Source organism: Rattus norvegicus, chromosome 7 (genome assembly GCF_021556685.1).
Source record: "Rattus norvegicus strain SHRSP/BbbUtx chromosome 7, alternate assembly SHRSP_T2T, whole genome shotgun sequence".
In the NCBI taxonomy this organism is placed as follows: Eukaryota; Metazoa; Chordata; class Mammalia; order Rodentia; family Muridae; genus Rattus; species Rattus norvegicus.
In genome coordinates, this window is record NC_141540.1 from 24,726,215 (window position 1) to 24,740,364 (window position 14,150).

Sequence of the window (14,150 nt, forward strand, 5' to 3'; positions counted from 1 at the left end):
GTCTTCTGTACATTGATAGCACAGGTGATGCTTTCTATAACTCGGCGTAGGTCCCTGAAGGTGTAGTTGTGTCTCTCTCCCTCAGTACCCAGGATCTTCATGTTCTCTGTGCTCACCCCATTCTCAAAGTTTTGTAAAACTTGATCCCCAGTGATGGTCTGTCCACAAGTGACCAGGCATTTGATGTGTACTTGAGGACACCCCTGACAGGTTGCTTCCAGTTTTTACCCCATTGTAGGGAGGAGAACAAAGACCTGGAGATGTCATGTTGTTCCATAGTACAGGCCATACAGAAGAAAACTGGGCAACCAATAGCAGAATTTCTGAGTGCTCAAACCCTGTCATTTTCTACAGGATGTCTAGCAAGCCTCTGGACAGGCAGCATGGCAGAAATCAACTCTTTCCAAAAAAAAAAAAAAAAAAAACAAAAAAAAAAAAAGGCTGCTGATGACACAGTGGATAGAGCACACACAAGCTCCCTGTCGGACTCCCTCAGCTCCTGCATGTCTCCTTGGCTAACATTTCAGAGCTTCTGATCCTTCAGACATCAGGTTAGAGGGACAGGAATGGCAATGAGGGTTTTCTTATTCATTGGTAGAGTGGTAGAATGTCTGGTATGTTCAAAAACTATTGGGAAAGAGCTGGGAACATATCTTCTGAAAAAAATATTCCCTCCATTTACACAATCTCCTTCCTTTTGTTCTCCACATTCAGCTTCTTGATACTGAAGAGATTGTTCTACCTGATGAGCCCAGGCCTAGAAGATGGACTACATCCAAGAAGCCTGGCCCATCTAAGGCCAAGTCACATCTTTAAGAAATATTTGAAAGCATGTGTGCACAGGATAAAGGTGCAAGGACCAAAGTCTCCTCAGACTTTCCAGCATTCAGAGGTTCTGACAGACTCAGGTCAAAGGTTACGTCTGAAGCCTAGATCATGAAAAAGGCCCCACTCCACAGGAGAAGCCTGTGGCTGATGCTGTTGCAACCAGGACTATGATTGTGAAACTTGTGTCTGTGGATAACAGATTCACGAATCTTGTGCCCAGGTATCCACAGGCCTTTTTTCATACATTCCTTGGTATAACTTTGCAAGTCCTGACTTTGGAAGTGTTGGGTCCTTATGCTATCTCACTTGACATATAGTCCAAGAAAGATTTTTACCCCTTGAAGGGGCTGGAAATAGACTGGACTCACAGTTACCATTAAAACTGAAGTTCTGTCCTTTGTGGTTATTGGCCCTTTTAAAACTTGTTTGACTGGGAACAAGGCTCAGAGCCTGATATTTCCAAGATTCACCCCTACAAATTCAGATACCCACAGCTCAAAGCAGTACAGATAACACTCAGAAATGAATCCAAGGACAAGGTGTCTGACATGAGAATCTTACAGATTTATTTAAAGGTCCAGGACTCACCAACACTACACCTACGTGGAATCATTCAGGGATTCCAACATTAGAATTTGGGAGCTGCCATTCACTGAAATGACCATTGGAGACTCTTATTGACATATCATGGCCTCCATGACCCATAGTGCTGTGACTGCCATGCTCTCTGTCAAACTCCATAGGATGTCACCATTAGTAGAATACTAGTGCAGGGCAGCAGAGCAGTACAGTGGTCCTAGGGTGGTGTCATGGGTGGTTCCAGGAGATATTGACATGACACCACCCTCTACATCTAGAATTAAAGGAAGAGGAACACGGGAGGGAGTGTGTGATTGTATTCTTGGCCCAAAGCAGCCTAGGTGTCAGCTATCAGTCTGGAAGGGCACATCTGCCTCTGTATGGAGGATTCAGGTCAGGAATGTGACCGGGAACAAAGGGTCAATGCTCACAAGAGGAAAGTGCTTTACATGACATCTTGCACTACACCAGAACAGCCACAAGATAGCTTGTCCTTATAGGAACTGGCACACCAAGGGCATAGGGGAAATCTCTGGAATATACAGGATAGGTTGAGTACCACACAGGATGGCTGACAAGCCAGCAGAAGTATAGGACACACTGAGATCAAGTGCCAGGTGTCATGAGCTATGTATGTAGCTACACAGCTGGCCTGATGGGCTTTCTTGCTCTGAAGCAGAACCAAAGCATGGCCTGCCTCAGCCTCTACCTGTACCTTGGCTCTAGCTGCTTCTTTCTCTTGCAACTCACAGCATCATGAAACAACTGCCTTGGTTCCCGAAATCACATGGTCTTTGTTCACGTTAAAGGCAGAGCATGCAAGAATGTATTCTCCTCCTACCTATGTGCTGGACTAGGGACAGGAGACCAGATCCCTAGGCCTGGACTTCTGACCATTCCCATAGTGTATCAGGGAAATATTTAACCTTGGATTTCCTGCTCTTAGAGGCCAAAATAAACCTGTCAGTCCGGGAGTCTTATCAAGAATGATACTCTGGGATTCATCTAAGCCAGGCCTCTTACTCAACCCTTCTGCTGCCTATTTCCTGGTGCTAAGCATGGACCTCAAAGTCACCCTAAGCCTGCATGCTGAGTTCACACCCTGAGATGCACTTAAGACTGACCTGAGAGTTGCTCAAGAGGACCACACGGGTTACACCACAAAGAAAAATCTATCAAAGCTGACACAGGCCAGGAATTTGGTTCCTGACTCGACAGTGCTTGTCCAGTGAGTGTTTTACACATTATATGGATCCCCAGGACCAGAGCCAGAGTTACAACGTCAGGGGCAGGATATAGTGTGCAATTAATAGCCAACAGAATCTTCGGTAGCAAGCTAAGAACCTGCAGAGAAACCTCAAACCCAGCCTGCTGGATGGTGCCAAGATCCAGTAAGGAACACTTCCTAAGAGAAAACTCTTCCTGGGAGAATTGCAGCCCAGTAAATGGATGCTCTCACGATTCTCGGTGAAATAACTCATGGACCTTTTTCCTTGTGAACAGGGAACTTCAAAACATCATGGGGTGAGGTGAGGTGAGATACAGGGAAGAAGGCTGCCCTTTGGCTCAATCTGAGAAGTTAGGATGCTTCATTTGCAGGGGGGAGGATCTCAGGTGTTGTCCCTAAGTGACATCATCATCCTGGTGAAATGTCATGTCACTTGTTCTGAGACCAGTAGGCCTGAGTTGTAACTAATGCCTACACTTTTCAATTAGGAGAATTCCTGGAATTTTTTAAACCTATTTCATCCGTGCCAGCTCTTCTGTCTTGTGGCAGACACCACTGACCCACATAAAGCTACACACGTGAGTGCGCATGTGGACACACACACACACATGCACACACACACACACACACACACACACACACACACACACACACACACACCAACCCTGTCATCAAATGAATACAGGGGCTAGAAAACTAAAGACATGGTCCTCCAAAGCAGACCCTCAAATGTAGATACATAAACAAGTGTTCCCCATCCTCATCATCCTGGAAGAGGAATTTAAAGTGCTTTATGTGACCTGTGCCCTGTCCACCATGACAGGTAACAAGGAAACCAAGGTCAACAAACAACGGGTAGGACAGGGAGAATCATGGTGGCTTACACATTGATAGTGGGAAATGAAACTGGGGCCACCCAACTGGCTGCCAGCTATTTTGTCCCTCAGAAGGAGTAAAATAGGACAGCTGTCTGATCCATCGATGTGATGCAGGGATCCTCAGACATCCAGCATCATTGTTGCATTGTTCACTATAGCTCAGAAAAGGAACCAGCCAGGATGACACACCATACGTGTCACCATGTCCTGTAGAGTCAGTCTCTCTTTCTCTCTCTCTCTCTCTCTCTCTCTCTCTCTCTCTCTCTCTCTCTCTCTCTCTCTCTCTGTGTGTGTGTGTGTGTGTGTGTATGCGTGTATGTGCAAGCTTCTGTGAATGCACTTGTGCATGCAATGTGTCTTATTTGCTTTCTCTTACCCATGCCCTGTTTATTTTCCTGACACTGATTTGTGGGTCTCCATCCATTCCTCACTCTAACCTTGGGTCATAAACATTAGACACTATGCCTACTGATTTTGGCCACTATATCTCTTGTCTTCCCCTCTCAGAACTGGTCCACTCCTTACTGCTCTAGTAAGTGTCCAGTGTTTCCTGCATTTAATAAGTGGTTTGGGCTTTATTTGGGGGCATTATTTGATGTTAGGTTCTGTTCAGATACTTTCTGGTCATGTTCTTCACAGATGTGGCAAGAATGTTTTCCCAGGAGGAGCCATCAAAGATTAAAATAAAATACAGATGTCATCAGGACGTGGAATGTGAACATTAAATTTGGATGCTCTTACTTTTGGAGAACAGCAATATCGAGACAAATGTTGTACTGATGCTCCTCTGTGTTTCCAGGGTGGTAGGATTATGCCTGTCAGGTCCCTGCAAGGCCAGGACAGGCTAATGTTACAATGTAAAGCCCAGGGAGCTATGATTACTCCTGAGGTTTGTCCTTCTGAAGAGGCTGGCCATGCAGCGAGGTTGAGTATTTTCCTTGGCCTCTGCTGACAGGTCCAGGGAAAATCCTGACACATAGACTAGAAATTAAACCAAGACTGGTACATAGGAGTCCTTTGGATGCAAAAAACAGCTCTCTGGACAATAGGGATGAAATCCCAACCCAGACTACAGACTTATATACATGGTGTTCCTTTTTCCCTTATAACTTCTGCAAAAATGCTCCATGTGAACATGAAATGGACAGTGCCCTCAGCACATCTCCACAGTGTTGGTCTAGACTTTTGCGTCAGGGCCTTTTCCTTCCTTCTGATGATGCTAAGGATCTCTTTAGGGGTTTGGTGCCCATAGAACCATGTGATACAGTATTTGGTTCCTAGTGGGTAAACCTGTTTCAGAAGGATAAGGCAGTGCTTTTTGGGGAAGAGCTGTGTCCCTAGGGTTCGTTTTATAGATTTCAAAAGCCCAAGTCATTCCCAGTGATTCCCAATGTGCCTCCCGCTTGTGGTCCAGAGAGCTCTCAACTGTTCCTCTCACTATGCCCTTGCTGTGCACAATGTACTTTTTCTGTAAACGTGAGTCTGCATCACACACTATCTTTTATAAATTTGTTGCCTTGGTCATGGAGTCTTAAGGAGCAAAGGAAAGGAAGATGCAGAACTAGAAGCTCTTGCTTTCATGGATCAAGCAGGCTGACATTTACTCATTGAGTCAAAGCCTATAGGTACTTCAGTGTCCTTTGCTGTTGAGTTTATCATCTCATTTCAGACTGATGAACAGTAGGTAGTTGAAGAGAGAGGCAATGCATAGTCCCAGCCATCTGAGATGCCTATGAGCCAAAACAATGACCAGCATGGCTAATATCGGGTTACCTGAGGCTCCAGAAATACAGATTTTGTAAGGTGAAGCCAGAGCTGAGTCAGACATTTGGACATCAGCAGCCCTTGAGTCACTCCTTCCCATAATTGACTCCATGTGCATACTTCAGCATGGAGCTCCTGTGAACCCACTGGATGAGTACCCCAGACTTAGGTGGAATAGCTGTGTGGCATGTTTCTGCAGTTCAGCCTTGATACAGGACAGTGTTCTCAACTAGGGGCAGGGATCCCTGCAAGGTACTTAAGGAACAAGGGTTCTGCTCCATTCTTGTCCCTGCATTTCCTTCAGGTAGGAACAATTAATTCCGTGTTAATATTTTTGAGATGAGTGGGTGGCCCCATACCCGAGGGGTGAACCATGCCTAACCTCTGGATATGATCTCTACAGGATCTCGAAACCCACTGTTGGGTATTTCAACTAATGTGATCCCCATGTGTCCTGGGAGCCGCTTGCTTTGCTAGAATCTCAACTTTCTGGTGGCTACCCTAGTTCCCCACTCCGCATTGCTGCACACATTCTTGTAATTTTCTGTTCCTCTGTATTTCTCTGTCTCTTCTCACACCTGATCCTGCTCCCCTTTTCCCCACCCCCTCCCTTTCGCTTCCATGTGTCTACCTCTCTCTACCTCCTGTGATTATTTTGTTATCCCTTCTATGTAGGAATGAAGAATCCATACTTTAATCCCCCTTCCTTTTGAGCTTCACATGGTCTGGTAGCTGTATCTTTGGTATTCTAAGCTTTTTCTCCTAATATACACTTACTGTGCACGCATTTGATCTTTTGTGACTGGTTTATCTCACATAGGATGATATTTTCTGGTGCCTTCCATTTGCCTGCAACTTTCATTGTCATTGTTTTTAATAGCTGAATAGTACTCCATTGTGTAAATGTACTGCATTTTCTGTATCCATTCCTCTGTTGAGGGATATCTCAGTTGTTTCTAAGATTTCCCACAACAGTCCTGAGCATATTACTACTGTTTTTAGGGAGCTAGCCTTTCTGGCCCTACTCGAAAGATATCCTTGCACTCTGAAGGTTGTAACTCAAAGACACCAGAGATCACGTAGTGGGTCTCTGGCTCATAGATATTCTTGGAACATCTGCCCTGTACTTACTCAGCAGCAAGGTAATCAGAGCAAACTAAACTTAAAAAGGTGAACAAGATTCAGTGGACTAGAAAATTTAGCAGCAGAACAGGCAAAAGCCTCTCACTACTATAGCCTCAGGCACTCATGTGGCATAAAAGATTGGTGGCCACATATACCAAGACTCTGCAGGAAAAGATACAGCAAGAAAGTTAGATGGCCTGGAGTCATCTCCAGCTTCTTCTGACAAACAGAGGATGGTTTGAAAAAAATGATAGGATACTGAGGTGTCAAGACCTCCATTTCTTAGAAAAGTTTTCTCATGAAGTGGTGTCCTATGTCCAAAGAACAAGATTGTACATATGAATAAATTCTACAAATAAATAAATATAAACATCGTACTATGTTGGAAATTGAATAATAATTGTATTAGCTTTGGCTCAAAGTTTTTCTTGGGCCTAATGACGATTAGCACCCTGCTCCACTGCTCAGGACATGACACCCAGGCCGGCATCGATGTTGTTCTGTCCAGTGCTCTGGAATCCACAATATCCTAACTGTTGGGTTCTGGGGTTAAGGAGGGACAATAATTGTAAAAAATAACTCTGCTCTGTCATGATTTATGAATGTTGCCTAACTTCTGGCCAATAGAGATTAAACGTGTTTGGGTATAAAAATGATATTTTCTATGTTTTGGAACGTGAATCTATCCTTGCCTACTGAGTTCTCTATAAATAAAGAAGCAACCAGACTGCCAATCAGTCAGGCTGCAAGATTCCTCCAAACCACCATGACTGACTCACTTCTTTCTCTCTGACTCCTTACCTCCTCTGTGGGACCTGGTCATCATCAGGGCTGGCCTCTGAGAGCTTATAGTGTATGGGTATGTTCAGAAGTCCAGGATGTTACACAACTGCATAGGACAATGATCTATATGTCTTGTATAAGCATTGGAAACAGTCATGGATATCATATACGTTCATAAGAACCAGCTCTGGATATGTTGGACTAATAAGGCAAGCTGTCCTTAAATTTATGCACTCACATGGGATGTAATTGCAGATATCATGTTACTGTGTGAGAATCATTCCTCAATATTCGTACATGCATGGTAAGGAGTGCATGGGAAGAATTCATGCAATACTATGTATCATGTACCTGCAATGGAAGGAAAAGAGGTCTTGGAAATTTGGAACGTATATGGATAAAAACTCTGGATATCACGGTCCTACATAGGAAAGGCCGTGTATATTATCCACATATGTAAAAAAACAATCCTGGATATGGTACTCTCATGGACGGAAGCAATAGATATCATCCAAAAAGGTGGGGCACAAACCTGTTTACTTCAAACCCAAAATGATAAAGTCCTGTATATATTTTACTTGCATGAAATTAAGTCTTGGATCTCACTCACCCACAGTGAAAGAAGTCCTGGAAATACTATACCTTCATGGTAAGAGGCACTGGATATCATATTCCCACATGGAAAGAATTCTTGCATATCAGGGACCCACATAAAAAGCAGTCTTGGATGTTTGCTACTTGAATAGGAAGAAGTTGTTTATATTGTGTGTGTGTGTGTGTGTGAGTGTGTGTGTGTTTGTGATACTCCTAGATATCACAAATCCACATACCAGAAATTCCTGCATGTTGTAGATGAACATTTACCCGTATAGGAAGTAGCCTTGTTATTGGAATCCACATGAGAGACATTTGATATAATGAAACAGCAGGAGAAACAGTTCTGTTCATTGGATACCCACATGGGAAGAAGTCCACATATCTTGTTACTGTTTGGGAAAAGATCATGGAAATTATGTGGCATGATGGGAACAAGTCCTAAATCTGTTAAATTATGTTGTGACTCTAGGGAAATTCTTGTTTATATGGGAGGTTCCTGACCCTGTTCTGGGGACTTTTCTTGGGTGACTTCTGGTATGCTGTTTAAGAATTTTTGATTGTTAAGTTGATGTGAGGGGAGCACACATGCATGTATGTCTTGAGACAAGATGCGTCTTTACATTTTTTTTACAAAAACCTCTCTCTCTCTCTCTCTCTCTATATATATATATATATATATATGTATATATATATATTTGTTTCATGAAAGAACAATGTATGCTGATGTTTTAAGACATAACAGAATAAGGTGTCGGGTTCCATAACAGATGGTTGTGAGCCTCAATGTGGTTGCTGGCAATTGAACTAGGGAACTCTGGAAGAGCAGTCAGTGCTCTCAGCATTTGTCCACCTCTCCAGTCCCTGTTTTCATATCTTGAAGAAACAGATCTTTACAATTTTCACTAAAGGGGAAAAAGGAAACTTTCTTAAGGCTGGTGGAGTCTGTCCAAGTTTCTGAAGATGCCGATATGACTGGCAGGAACTAGTAAGATAAACAAATCAAAATATTTAGGGACCAATGAGATCTATAAGCCTATTAACTAGCAAAGCAATTTATACTTATGAACAAAATGAATACCGATAAACAAAAGAAAGCATTTTCCTACAGAAATGCTAGCGTTTATGAGAGAGAATTGCATCCACAGAGCCACATTTGAAGCCATGAATCAAGTTCTTGAGCTCATCTGCCTGAAAAATGATTGCATGATTGACATCATGCAGGGACACACTGGCTATACCTGGAAGACAATGGCATTTTTGTTATAGTTCTTAAGACAGGGTAAATGAAGAAATAAGGCAATCATTTAAGCTCTACTACAAGAAATATTCCCCCTTATGTTATTATTGTTTCCTACTTCCTGCATTTTTGTTAATTTACTACCATTATAATATAAGATAAAGTCTCAAGGTTAATTAAAGGAGAAACAGATCCAAGTTGCCCTAGGCATTGAACCTGTCTGACCTCATTACACACGTCAGAATTCTTTCTTGACTTTCAATGCTTATTGGATTTGATCCTGCCTAATTCTGCCATCCAGAGAAAGGTGATTCACTCAAAGTGAGCATGTCAAGCATTCTCTGTGTACCTGTGTAATCTGGTCGATATCATCCTGTCTGGGTGGTATATTTTAGGGGAAGAATACCCAGAGTTCACAGAAGGAAATGTTTCATTCGCTTCACAGCTCTGGTACACCCATTAAAGCAGTCATGAGAAGTATCTTTGGAAAAGAAAAGTTATGACATATATTTAATCATGCACATCCATATTTATGGCACTAATCCTTGTAAGCCTTTCCAAGGGACTCTCTTTTGATGTATGTTTTCTCTAAGATCCCTTCAATAATCATTTGGATTCTAATGCCTATTATCTACATAATCATAAAAAGTTACTGACAGTTCTAAGCTTTGGTGACCCTATTCATATGCTGAGGACCCTCACTGAGACATTTTGAGGGATAACAAGACTATTTGACATTACGTGATGTCATATAGTGGGAGTCTAAAAATGAGAATCAACTAAGAGAGCTGGACCTATTTCTGGGGGGAAAAAGAATGAAGGAAATCTCCATATAGGCAGACAGGATTTCCTTTGTCATCTTAATGAAATTCTCCAACTCTCCTATCGTTTAAGATCAAAGTATGTGGAGTGGAATCTGGTTTCAGCACTATTCTTGTCATATGTCAGCTACCATGTTTCTCGTCTTGCTTGGCTATCATTTCTAGATTATAAAGAGTCAGCTTAGTCACAAGATATTGTAACCACTATTTTGATATAATCAATATACTACATGGATTAATACTGTAGGTATTTTGTACTGGTTAATAAGACAGGTTCATTCATGGTCTAAATGGAAATTCTAGTTCCAACACTCATCTGAGTCATTTGGGAAAAGTTATTTGAGATGAGTTATTTGAGTTATTTGAGTTTCAGATAAAATAGTAGCTGTAGTCATTTGAATGAGAACAGCCCATAAAGGCTCACATGTTTGAATAGTTGGTCTCCAGGGAGTAGAACTGTTTAGGATTAAATCAGAAGGGTGACCTTGTTGGAGGAGGTATGTCATTAAGAGCCAGTTGAAAAGTTTTTTTTTTATTAACTTGAGTATTTCTTATATACATTTCGAGTGTTATTACCTTTCCCGGTTTCCGGACAAACATCCCCCTCCCCATCCCCTTCCTTATGGGTGTTCCCCTCCCCACCCTCCCCTGAAAAGATTTTAAAGCCTAAATCTTTCCCAGTTAGCTTGTGCTTCAAGAAATAATTTGTTAGCTACTGTTGACATACCATAACTGCCTTCCTGTAGCCATACACCCTGACAAGATGGTCAGGTACTACTTTCCAAAACTATTAGCCACAAAGAAACTCCTTATTCTTTAAATTGCCAAGGTCATAGTGCCATATTATAACAATGCTAAAGTAACTGAGTCAGAGACTGACCTCTGAACATATTCGTGAATTTGTGTTCAAAAGTGTTTGCCTGAAATAGAAACATCCAGATAGAATGCAAAGGCACCATTCCATGGAACAGGGTCCCAGACTGAAGGAAAGGGGAAAGTGAATAGATTTATCTTTCTGCTTCCTGACTGCAGACACAGTAGAAGCAACTACCTCCTTGTCTGGCCAACATATCCTTCCCTGAGATATAAAATGTATAGTAATGTTGTAAACCCAAAGAAACCCTGAGTTTTCTTTTGTCAGGGATTTTATTACATCAATTAAAAAATTAACTAATTGTTATGTAAGAGCTCCAAGCCTGAAATGCCACATTGAAGAACCAGAATATTATAAATAATTTTACAAGGAGGTTTTGTTTATTAAAAGTGAAGTTGAGAAAAACTGCTTAGAATGTTATCTGGTATACAATAGCACCAAAACAGACCATTGAAAAAAGCATAAATTTTATTTTCCCGAGAGGAGGCATCATTTCTGTAGATCTACTTGCTATTAGATGGTGTCTTGTATAATTGTCCATCTATTCTGATAATATCCATTGGAAAAATCATGTCAATACTCTTATTCCACACTACAATGATGCATGAAACCCTGCAATTTCGTGGAGAAGAAAGAGGTAGACAAGGGTCCTATTGAAAGAGAAAGATTTTCTGGATACAAGGAAGAAGACTGAGTACACGAGTACAGGGGCATACACCCCAAGCATGTACTCTCTTCCAGCGTTTTCATGTGCTAAGTTCAACCTCAGAGGATTCAACGAGACACATTCAGTCCCTGGTGACATCATTCCCCTGCATAGATACACAATATGACTCACCACAGTTTTAGATAACGGTTGGGATGAACTTTAAGAGGGAGTAGGAGGGTAGACAATGAAAGAAGCTCCTAACAGGAATGGAAGTAGACAGTGCTGCCCTATGAAGGTTGGGGAACACTGTTGGCCTGGCAGTCTGAGGGCTATGTTCTGTGATGCTCACACTGCTCTCCTGACACACACACACACACACACACACACACACACACACACACACACACAAAGGAGGCAATACTTAAAAACTATAGTGTGGGGACAGTTTTTATATTTTCTAACTTGCATTGTAAGAAAAATAAACCTTTTCTTCTTTATTTCTTTTTCTTTTTTAAAAAAAAAATTTGTCCAGAATTTTTGGAGTTTGACTTGTAGTCGCACTTCTTATAGATTTATTATGCAAACTCAAAGGAATATAAAGGATACAGAGCTAGGAACATAGATTGGTGGTAGGCGGCTTGCTTAATATATATGAGGCCTTAAATTCAGTTTCCAGTACCAGAAAACAACATCACCAAACCCTAAAATACTTGGATTAATAAGATGGTTCATCACATAAAGACATTCACTTCTTACAAAGCCTGAAGACATGACTTCAATTCCCAGGTCTCAGACAAAAGGAGAGAACTGATTCCCAGTGAATGACCTCTAACCTCTGCACCTGCAGCTATAAGCAGTGCACAAAGTCCCAGTCCACAGTTTCCTATGCATACCAGGAGGATGTGTGGGTTCAGAACTCGTTTGGGCATAACAACTAACTCTCTTTCCAGATCAGTATAATAAAGGAGTGATGTGCAAAAAAGAAAAGAAAGAAAGAAATGATAGATTAGTAAAGGAAAACACCAAATGTAAAAAGTTCCTAGCTCTGGGGCTGGAGAGATAGCTCAGTGGTTAAGAGCACTGTCTGCTCTTCCAGAGGTCCTGAGTTCAATTCCCATCAACCACATGGTGGCTCACAACCATCTATAATCAGGTCTGGTGCCCTCTTCTGGCCTGCAGGCATACATATAGGCAGAAAGCTGTATGATGTATACTAAATAAATAAATAAATAAATAAATAACTTACTTCCTGGTTGCTCCCGCCACAGAGAGCTCGTGGGCAGCACCCCGCGAGCGAACTTGAGCCTCGGGACAGCAGGTAAGACCAACTTTTCTGCTACAAGAGACCTGCCTGGTGAACTCGGGACACACAGAGGCAGAATTCTTCTAGGACCGGGCACTGCCTGTGTTTACCGGGAACCCCAAACCCGCGGATCCCGGCCGGCAGCAGCTTTCTGCTCCCAGACACCATGGGAGAGATACCTCACCGCCTGGTCAGGTGGGCACTCCTGAGGCTGCAGAGCGGAAGAGACCACCAACAGTGCCCACCCCTGCCCACATCCCGGGCCCAAACGGAAACTGGGTTCCCACAGAGGAGGGCCCAGGAGCAGGAGGACCGCTACGCCTGAGACACCGCCATAATCTGAAGGAACAGACCGGATAAACAGTTCTCTGCACCCAAATCCCGTGGGAGGGTGAGCTAAACCTTCAGAGAGGCAGACACGCCTGGGAAACCAGAAGAGACTGCACTCTACACACATTACTGATTCCAGAGGACAACACCAAACGCCATCTGGAACCCTGGTGCACGGAAGCACCCGGAAAGGGCAGCGCAGATCTTCCTGGTTGCTCCCGCCGTGGAGAGCTCATAAGCAACACCCCACGAGCAAACTTGAGCCTCGGGACCACAGGTAAGACCAACTTTTCTGCTGCAAGTGACCTGCCTGGTGAACTCAAGACACAGGCCCACAGGAATAGCTGAAGACCTGTAGAGAGGAAAAACTACACGCCCAAAAGCAGAACACTTTGTCCCCATAACTGGCTGAAAGAAAACAGGAAAACAGGTCTACAGCACTCCTGACACAGAGGCTTATAGGACAGTCTAGCCACTGTCAGTAATAGCAGAACAAAGTAACACTAGAGATAATCTGATGGCAAGAGGCAAGCGCAGGAACCCAAGCAACAGAAACCGAGACTACATGGCATCACCGGAGCCCAATTCTCCCACCAAAACAAACATGGAATATCCAAACACACCAGAAAAGCAAGATCTAGTTTCAAAATCATATTTGATCAAGATGCTGGAGGATTTCAAGAAAGACGTGAAGAACTCCCTTAGAGAACATGAAGAAGCCTACAGAGAGGAATCACAAAAATCCCTGAAAGAATTCCAGGAAAACACAATCAAACAGTTGAAGGAATTAAAAGTGGAAATAGAAGCAATCAAGAAAGAACACATGGAAGCAACCCTGGATATAGAAAACCAAAAGAAGAGACGAGGAGCTGTAGATACAAGCTTCACCAACAGAATACAAGAGATGGAAGAGAGAATCTCAGGAGCAGAAGATTCCATAGAAATCATTGACTCAACTGTCAAAGATAATGTAAAGCAGAAAAAGCTACTGGTCCAAAACATACAGGAAATCCAGGACTCAATGAGAAGATCAAACCTAAGGATAATAGGTATAGAAGAGTGAAGACTCCCAGCTCAAAGGACCAGTAAATATCTTCAACAAAATCATAGAAGAAAACTTCCCTAACCTAAAAAAAGAGATACCCATAGGCATA

At 42.6% G+C, this 14,150-nt stretch overlaps 1 long non-coding RNA gene across 1 annotated transcript; it reads left to right on the top strand.

Moving 5' to 3' along the window:
* Nucleotides 1-354: 354 nt before the first annotated feature.
* On the top strand, nt 355-1,223 carry LOC148004551 (uncharacterized). The gene is made up of 2 exons (XR_015624550.1): nt 355-551; nt 715-1,223. It is a non-coding gene; the product is annotated as an uncharacterized LOC148004551 (long non-coding RNA).
* Nucleotides 1,224-14,150: the final 12,927 nt, after the last annotated feature.